The 10,378-nt window shown below is 37.2% G+C and overlaps 1 protein-coding gene across 1 annotated transcript in view; it reads right to left on the reverse strand.

Moving 5' to 3' along the window:
• The window catches only part of FREM3 (FRAS1 related extracellular matrix 3), a 119,570-nt gene that overhangs the window by 10,770 nt on the left and 98,422 nt on the right, over nt 1-10,378 (reverse strand).

Here is a 10,378-nt window from a genome sequence, read left to right on the forward strand (position 1 = left end):
TATTCAGAGAAAAAAATTTAGGAAATCAAGCCTCCCTGAATACAGTAAGATATAAGATGTGAGAGGAAGATAGTGTCACTTACAGAAAGCATCATGTAACTCTTTTGAGATGCTCTATGATTTGAACATCAGGATATTTGTCATAATAGAGAAAAAAGCTTCTCCATGTATCCCAGCAGGGTCTCCAAATAGTCCTTACTTCAGCTCTGTCTGAAAAACTGAAATACTAGCGATGATTCTTAAGAATGGGTAATTATGAAAGTATGATGTTTTGGTCACATCATATTTATGTTAAATGGATTCCACAGCCATAGATGTGTTTTTATCTCCTTTAAAAGAGAATGTTCTTTAAATCAAAACAGGGAAAAGCAATATGACAAGATGGGAAGTGAAGCTCTCAAAAGAGATATGACCATCATTTAAAATAAGTTTGGTTCCATATTCAGAGAAATTTAGTGCCAAGACTTGTAAATGAGGTAGTAGAAACACTGCTGGTAAACTACGAGAAACCACCCAGAACAGGATGGATGCCAAAAGATGGGAGATAGGAAAATGTTTTTACAGTTGCCTAAGGATAGAAAATAGATCTAGAAACAGACTGGTAAGCTTAATCTGCAGAAAAATTCTAGAACTGCTTATTTAAACATGTCTTGAATTCTTAGAAAAGAAAGATAATACCTATGATTAAATATTGGTTCTTCAACATCAGGTTTGGCAAAGTCAAGTTCAATTCTTTTTTTTTTTTTTTTTTTAATTCAATTTAACAAATGTCTATCGAGTACATGTTATGTGCTCTCAGCACCATGCTAGTTACTGGGATGTAAAGAGATATGCAGTCTTGTCATTGAGATGCTTTTGGCATAATAGGGTACCCACACCAATTTCAATTACCTAGACCCTGGGTGCTATGGCAAAAGAAGGAACCAAGCTCAAGGCTCAGAAGGAGGAATCCTGGAGAAAATAACACTGTGCCAAATCTTAAAGGATGAATGAGAATTGATCGATGAGAGAAGTGGGAAAAATGTTCCAAGTAGAGTGGATAGTATGAACAAAGGCACATAAGCATGAAAAAGCCTAGTATTTGAGAAGAAAGACAGGAATTTATTAGTAATATGTAAGGTGAGAGTAGGGGAATGTTTGGAATGAATTTAGAGACAAAGGTAGAGGACAGATACTATAGGGAATTGGATCCATTTTTCATAGATGAGACTTGACTTTTTAGATTCTGTAGAATGTGGGAACCAATTTTAAGCAGTAGAAAATGGCTGATTTTTGTTTTTTGTACATCTGTTTAATGTCAGCGTGGGCCATGAATTTAGGAGGAATCAGGGCTACCAATTAGGAATCTATTGCAGTTATTCAGGTGAGAATAATAACATGCTGATGGTGTGAAGCAAGCAATAGTATGAGGGATGAAGTGGAAGAGATGAATGTGAGAAGTGCTGGGCAGCACCCAGTGATTGCATGTAGGAGGCTCCTAGGAAGCCCTGCAAGTTTCTAGTGTGTGGAGTGGGAGTGGGAGGTGCTGTCATCAACTCAGGTGGAAATAAAGGAGGAGAAACAGTCTTGAGAAGAGAAGGAAAAGATAATGAGTTTGGTTATAGACATGTTGGGACATCCAAATAGCTATGTCTAGAAACTCCTTTATGTGTGGATCTAGAATTCAAAAATCAGGCCAGGGCTGGAGATAAGATTTGGGAGTCCTAAACATGTAGACTGGGGCCAATACCATATTATAAGATATGATTATCCAATGTGAATGAATAAAAAGAGACTTGTAGTGGGCAGCATCATCCTTACAGAAACAGGCAGAGGGAAGGAGTTTAAAAAAGAGAACAAAAACAAATAAACAAACAAAAAATAGTTGGAGAGATGGAGAGAGAGGTGTAGAATCAGGAAAATAGAGTAGAGAATTTTGAGAATAATGGGTGGTTACAATGTCAAATGCAGCAAGCATATCCAGAAAGGTAAGATACTTGCATGTGCAAGTCAACAGTGGCAATCAATGCAAAACAACCAAAATTCAGCTTATGAAACTTTAGGCTGCATAAAGTGAACTATAGTGCCCAGTTAAAGGAGATAGACACTCTACTCATAAGGTCCTCCTTGGATCAGTACTGTCTGTTTTTATGCCAGTGTTTTATTATAGTTTTGACTTCTGTAGCTTTGTAAAATATTTTAAAATCAGAAAGTGTGATGACTCCAGCTTTGCTCTTCTTTCTCAAGATTGTTTTGTCAAGTCAGTCTTCTGTGGTTCCATATGAATGTTAGAAATGTATTTTCTATTTCTGTAAAAAAAGTGCCTTTGGGATTTTGATAGGGATTACATTGAATCTATACATAGCCTGGGTATTACGTACATTTCATTGAACACAGGATGTCTTTCTATTTGTTTGTGGTTTTTTTAATCAATGTTTTGTAGTTTTTAGTGTACAAGTCTTTCACCCCCTTAGTTTATTCCTATTTTATTATTTTCGAAGGTATTATAAATGGGATTGTTAAAGTAATGCTATTAATTTTTGTATGTTGATTTGTATCCTGCAACTTTTCTGAATCCATTTATTCATTTATTAGTTCTAACAGTTGTGTGTGTGTGTGTGTGCGTGTGTGTGTGTGTGTGTGTGTGTGTGTGTGTGTGTGTGTGTGTGTGGAGTCTTTAGGGTTTTCTCTATATAAGATCATGTCTTCTGCAAACAGGGGCAATTTTACTTTGTCCTTTCCAATTTGGATACTTTTTATTTCTTTTCTTGCCTAATATCTTTGTCTAGGACTTCCACTACTATATTGAATTGGAGAAGAAAGAGTGGGCATCATTGTCTTGCTCTTGATCTTTGAGGGAAAGCTTTTGTTCAGTTTTACAGTTTTACACCATGAAGTTAACTGTGGGCTTTTTGTACATGGTTTTTATTATGGTGAGATAATTTCCCTCTGTTTCTTGTTTGTTAAACTTTTTTAGCATGAAAAGATGTTGAATTTTATAGAATGCTTTTTCTGCACTGAATGATCATATGATTTCTGTCCATTTTGTTTATATGGTATATTATCTTAATTGATTTTTGTATGTTGAACCATTCTTGTATTCCAGGAATCAATTCCATTTGGTCATGATGAATGATTCTTACAACGTGCTGTTGAATTTAGTTTGCTAAAATTTTGTTGAAAAATTTTGCATTTATGTTCCTCAGGGGTATTGGTCTGCAGTTTTCTTTTCTTGTGGTGTCTTTGTCTGGCTTTGGTATCAGGGTTAATGCTGGTTTCATAAATGACTTTGGAATTGTTTCTTCCCTTTGGTTTTTAGGAACGGTTTGAGAAAAAATAACATTAATTATTCTTTAAATGTTTGATAGAATTCACCAGTAAAGCCATCTGGTCCTGGGCTTTTCTTTGTTGGCAGGTTTTTGATTACTGATCCAATCTCCTTACTAGTTATATCTGCTTGGACTTCCTATTTCTTCATTGTTTAATTTTGGTATGTTGTATGCGTTGCTTTGCCTCCCAAGGATTTGTCACCTCTTTTCCCCTGGGTGACGGAGCCACAAAGGATTACTCAAAGCCCATCTCTTCTGAGCAGTGAGAAGCCCTGAAGTGGTTAATCTCCTGGAGCCCTCAAGAGAGAGTCTTTCCTTTCATTTAGGAAATTAACCACGAATTGGAATTCTTTTCCCGCATTTATTCTCCAGACCAGGAAGTTACAGGAAGAGAACATAGGTGGGGTTATAGTTTAACAATATAGGCTGGTAACATTGAGTAAAACAAGCATAGTGACATTCCATAAGGCAATTTAAGTGATCCACCAACAAAAGCTCAATCTTAGGAAACATTCCTTCTCCCTACACAGGTTCCCAGGTCTTTACATATCAATCAGTAACTTGTCTGTCTTTGAACCAGCAACCTTGCTGGGTTACAATTCTTTATCTTACAACAGAGACTATAGCCTGGGGAAAATTTCCTGGTTTTTGCAAGGTCTACATTTTACATGTACTTTTAAGAAGTTAGACTAAACCTGAAAGTACAAGAAACTAGGCCCTGTGAAATATATTTGCTTTATAGTATACTCCACATGTATGTTTCTAGGAATTTATCCATTCTTCTAGGTTATCCAATTTTTTGAAGTATGATTGTTCATAGTGCAGTAGTTCCCCCTTATCTGTGAGAGATATAGTCCAAGACCCCCAGTGGATGCCTGAAACCACAAATAGTACCAAATGCTATATATAATGTTTTTTCTATACAAATATACCTACTGTAGAGTTGAATTTATAAATTACACACAATAAGAGACTAACAACAATAACTAATAATAAAATAGAACAATTATAATAATATACTGTAATAAAAATTATGTAAATGTGATCTCTATTTTTCTCTCTCTCTCTCTCTCAAAATATCTTATTATACTGTACTCACCCTTCTTCCTGTGATAAAGAAGGTCTGGAACAGAATGGTGTGATGTTTCATCACACTACTCAGAGTGATGTGCAATTTAAAACTTATGAATTATTTTCCCTGGAATTTTCCATTTAATATTTTCAGACTGGGTTGTTTGCAGGTAACTGAAATTGTAAAAAAGTGAAATCACAGATAAAAGGGAACTAGGGCCGAGCCCGTGGCGCACTTGGTAGAGTGCTGCGCTAGCAGCGCGGTGACGCTCGTGCCGCGGGTTCGGATCCTATATAGGACTGACCAGTGCACTCACTGGCTGAGTGCCGGTCACGAAAAAACGACCAAAAAATAAAAATAAAAAAAATAAAAGGGAACTACTGTAATATCTTATGCTACTTTTTTTTCTTCCTGTGATTTGAGTTATAATGTCTCCTCTTTCATTTCTGATTTTATTTGAGCCTTCTCTGTTTTATTCTTAGCGTAGCTAAAGATTTGTCCATTTTATCTTTTCAAAAAACCAACTCTGTTTTACTGTTTTTTTCTGTTGTTTTTCTATTTTCTATTTCAATTATTTTTGCTCAGATCTTTGTTATGTCCTTCCTTCTACTAATTTGGTCTTTGTTCTTCTTTTCCTGGTTTCTTAAGAGTAAATTTAGGTTGTTTGAGATTTTTATTTTTTATTTTTTAAAATTTAGGTGTTTATTGCTACAAGCTTCCCTTTTAGTACTGCTTTTGCTGCATCCCATAAGTTTAGGTATGTTGTGTGTATTTTCATATGTCTTAAGATATTTTTCAACTTCTCTTTTGATTTCTTTGTCCTATTAGTTTTTCAAAAGTGTGTTGTTTAATTTCCACATATTTATGATTTTCCAGTTTTTCTTCTGTTGATTTCTGATTTCACTTGATTGTGGTCAGAAAAGGTATTTGACATGATTTCAACTTTCTAAAATTTGTTAAGACTTTTTTTTATGATCTAACATGTGATCTGTCCTGCAGGATATTCTGTGTGCATTTGAGAAAGATGTATATTCTGCTGCTGATAGAGTTTGGATATGTTGTCCCCCCAAAGCTCATGTTGGAATTTCATTCCCAATATGGCAGTGTTGGGAGTTGTTTGGGTCATAGGGGGTGGATCCCTCATGAATAGATTAATGCCCTCCTTGGGTGGGGGCTAGTGAGTGAATGCTTGCTTGCTTTATTAGTTCCCATGAGAGCTGGTTGTTTAATGGATCCTGGTACCTCTCTCTCACTCTCTTGCTTCCTCTCACCATGTGATCTTGTACCTGCAGGCTGCCTACCACTTTTCACCATGAGTAGAAGCAGCCTGAGGCCCACACCAGATGCAGCTGTTCCAGAATCATGAGCCAAATAAACCCCTTTTCTTTATAAATTACTCAGTTTCAGGTATTCTATTATACTAACACAAAAATGGACTAATACAGCTGCTGTTGGGTGGAATGTTTTGTATATGTTTGTTAGGTCTATTTGGTGTATAGTGTTATTCAAGTTTGCTGTTTCTTTGTTGATATTCTGTCTGGTTGTTCTATTTTTGTTGAAAGTGGAGTATTGAAGTTTCTATTATTTTATTGCTGTCTATTTCTCCCTTCAGTTCTGTCAATGTTTATATATTTAGGTGCTCTGATATTGGATTCATATGTATTTGTAATTGTTATATTTTTCTGGTGAAATGAAACTTTTATTATTGTATAATGTCTTTCTTTGTTTTGTGTTAATTTTTGACTAGAAGATTATTATTTTGTCTTATTTAAGTATAGCCACTACTCTTCTCTTTTGGCTACCATTTTCATGAGCTATCTTTTACCATTTGTTACTTTCAGCCTATGTGTATCCTCAAATCTGAAGTGAGTTTCTTGTAGATGACATACAGTTGGATCTTGGTGTTTTTGTCCTTTTCTTTTTTTCATTCAGCCACTCACTCTATGTCATTTGATTAGGAAATCTAATACATTTACATTTAAAGTAATTACTGATAGGGAAGAATTTAATGTTGCTATTTTGTTAATTTGTCTTGTATTTTGTTTCTCTTTTCGTCTCTTGCTATCTTCTTTTGTGTTTCATTGATTTTTTTGTATTGATATGTTTTGATTCCTTTTCCTTTTTCTTTAGTGTAACTTCTATGGATATTTTCTTTGTGGTTACCATGAGGCTCACATAAAATATTTTAGAGTTATATCTCCCAGTCAATTTTAAGCTGGTAACAACTTAATTTCAATCACATACAAAAATTCTACACTTCTACTTCTTCCCCCTCCCTCCATATACTTTATGGTAATTGATGTCACAATTTACATCTGTTTATATTGTATATTAATGTACATATTCCTTATAGTTTTACAAATACTTTATACTTTCTGTTATTGTGTTGCTATTTAGCGTCCTTTTGTTTCAAGTTGAAGAACCCTCTTTAGCATCTCTTATAAGGCAGGTCTAGTGATGATGAACTCTCTCAGCTTTTGTTTGGGAGGTTTTATCTCTCTTTCCTTTTTGAAGGACAGTTTTCACAGGTATAATATTCTTGGTTGGCAGTTTTTTTGTTTGTTTTGTTTTTTCCTTTATCACTTTGAATATATTATCCCACTCCTTTCTGGGCTACAAATTGTCTGTTGTTGGAGCAAGGGTGGTTACTAGTCACTTTAGGAATACTCTTTTTTCCTTGTTGTTTCTAAAGTCTTTGTTCCTGAGATGTTGGGTAATGACCTCTAAAATATTTTCTTTCATCAAATTCAAATTTAAAAACTGAAATTAAAATTTTACTATTTTTAAAACTTATAGCAATTGTATTATGAGTAGCCCTGTAAAGCATAGTGATACTATTTCTTCTGAACAGGTTTCTGGGTTTTTGCAGTACAACAATATATATCTTTCAAGTTTTAAAATATTTATTTGTTGAAGTTTATCTTGGTTCACAGCAACAGTGTTAATCACATTTTTTTTAAGTTGGATGTGCTTATTTCACCAAAATGGTACTTTGTTTATGCACAATTTTTCCTTAAGCACAGTATTTTAAATCTATCATCATTCTGTTAGATGCCCACTTAATGATGGATACTAAAGTAGCTGGCAAACTTTATGCATGTTTTATAAATCCTACTGCCTCAGGACAAAACTTACATCCCTCTGTGAAATTGGACATCAATTTTTTTCTGTGGCCGGTTACAAGGTTTTCAAATCACATACTAAAAACTGAAAGAAAAATCTTCAGTCGATAAGCAGAGACATAGTAAAAAGTGTTTATAAGAGGGAACTTCAAAACGTTTGTGGAAAATGGAATTAAAAGATAGTATGACTCTTTCCATGAGCTTTTTTTTTTCTTTTTTTAAAGATGACTGGTAAGGGGGTCTTAACCCTTGGCTTGGTGTCAGCACCACGCTTAGCCAGTGAGTGAACCGGCCATCCCTATACAGGATCCAAACCCGTGGCCTTGGTGTTATCAGCATCGCACTCTCCCAAGTGAGCCACAGGCTGGCCCTTCCATGAACTTTTTGAAGACTCAAGGGGGTAAAAAATTTTAGGTGTTGTTTGGCAAGATTGTGCATCTCATAGTACTCAGCCAATGAGGAAGTGGGAGGAGGGGGAGGACTTGCATACTAGAAAATAAATTGCTTGCTACAGCCCTTTTCCATGTGCCTGTCCCATTCACAGACACCCAGAATTGCAAGGCTGTTGTTAAAGTCTCTCTTTGCTGTACCTCATGTCTCCTTGTCCATCCTTTGGCATTGGATTGCATGAGGGCATTTCTCACAATTTGGGGGCTTTTCTGGGATCTCTGTGACTATGGGACTGGGATCCCAATAGAGGGGGAGACATGTCCCACCTGATTTTGGGTGGCCTGCTCTGTTTGGGTGCCCCAGCTTCTTGCAGAACTGTAGATACACCTGAGACTGTTATTCTGAGGATGGCAGAAGCGATGCTAGGGGAAAGAAAGCAGGCTCTGTGGCAGCAAGCAGGCAACCTCATGCACAGCCAAGGTAAGAAATTGGATTACGAGCACTACCTTGGTGGTTGGGCATTTTTGGAGGTGGTCAAGTGGGTGACTGAGACATATCCTAGATATAAAATGAGTGTAGAGTCTCGATCCATGGTTCCTTTCTCCCTTGAGGGAAATGGCCAGAGATGGATGAAGTGGCCTGACATGTACAAGAAACCTCCAGTAAAGGGGGTTGAGTACATGAGAAAACTCAGACTTGGGGATCACTTACCTAAAACAAAAATGGGAAATAAGAATTCTAGGCCTAGAGAAACAAGGAAGGGAAGAATTAAGGAGATTCTTCCCAATCAACATTCCCCCAGATAGTCTCTTGGAGGGAATGTTAAAGGACTGGAAGACGAATTCCCAGACAAAGAGCAAGGAGAAACAGAAAATGATTAAGTACTGTTGTTTTATTTGGACCAAGAAAACAATTTATAAACCTTCAGTCTTCTGGCCACAGTTTGGCTCAGAGGAGAACTGGGTCTGACAGGCCTTCATCCTCTATGTTAATAATAAATCCTCATCCTCCCAGGAGGAAAAGGATTATGCTCTATGCTGGTTACCAGGAGCAACTCCCATGTTTCCTCTTAAAATTGAGGGAGAAAACCCCAAGAAAGAATCCTGGGACCCACTGTCCTGCCTTCCTCCTTATGCCCCACAGAAAGGGAGACAAGAGGTTCTTGGCAGACTAAATATTCAGATCCCCAGGCGGAGTCCAAACCCTCGGCCACTGTGAATCCATATCCTAGCCTAAGAAAGGAATTAGAACAATATAAGAAAGACCTTGAAAAATTTCCCCTCCCTTTGGGGCCCTCTAAGGAAACCTCCAAAATGTTTCCCCTTAGGGTCATCCCCATGGGGCCAGGAGAGATCCGATTCATGAATGTCCCCCTGACAAGTACCAAAGTTAGATATTTTTAAAAGGAAATTAAATCATTATTAAGACCTCCTCAGTCTGGCAGACCAGCCCGACAAATTCTTAGAGCCCAGCTATTACACTTGGGTCAAAATGATGTCTATAATGAGCATCCTCTTTACAGGGGAAGAAAGAGGAATGATTAGCAGAGTGGCTGTGTCCATCTGGGAGAGACAGCACCCTCCCAGACAGGTGGTCCTGTCAGGGGAACAAAAGTTCTCAAATTTGGATCCCAAATGAGGTAGTAGTGATCCCAGAGATAGGGCCTGAAAGCAAGACCTCAGAACGCTAATCATCAGAGGAATAAAAGAATCCACCCCAAGGTCACAAAATGTTTCCAAGGCCTTTGATATTCAACAAGAAAAAGAGGAAACTCCCTCTGCCTTTTTTTAGAGGCTCAGAGACCAAATGAGGAAATACTCTGGGTTAGACCTGGAAGACCCAACAGGACAGGGTCTCTTGAAGTTAATTTTGTAACTAAAAGCTGGCCTGATATTATTAAAAAGCTACAGCAATTAGATGGTTGAAATGAAAAACCAACTAAGGAACTACTCAGGGAGGCCCAAAAAGTGTTTGTGAGGAGGGAAGATGAGAAACAAACAAAAAGCAAAGATCATGGTATCCACAGTAAAAAAAAGTAATTAGAAGGAATCTGGAATCAAACCCTCCTCACCGGGGATGAAAGAACCCTAGATTCCACTCGAGACCAAAGCGGCCCTCATGGAGAGAAACCTCAAGCTAGCAACAGGTGCTATAAATGTGGGAAACCTGGTCATTTTTAAAGCGATTGCCCCGAATGGGAAAAGGGAGAAAAGGTGATACCCCTCATGACTTTTGACGAGGATTGGGGGGTCAGGAGTTCCCTTTGGTAAGTTCCCACCAGGAACCCTTGATAAACTTAGGGTAGAACCTAAGAAAGAAGAGGCAACATTTTGACACAGAAAAAACCAAAGATCAATTTCTTAAAAACTATATACTGGCCATATTCTCTTCCTTGTCTTCCCTCAGGTTAAAAGGTCTTCTTGCTCAGTCCCTGTTTCTTGAATTCACTGTCCATCATTTCCATCTCGGTGACCTAGTGTTGGCCA

The sequence above is a fragment of the Cynocephalus volans genome, chromosome 9 (genome assembly GCF_027409185.1).
Source record: "Cynocephalus volans isolate mCynVol1 chromosome 9, mCynVol1.pri, whole genome shotgun sequence".
In the NCBI taxonomy this organism is placed as follows: domain Eukaryota; kingdom Metazoa; phylum Chordata; class Mammalia; order Dermoptera; family Cynocephalidae; genus Cynocephalus; species Cynocephalus volans.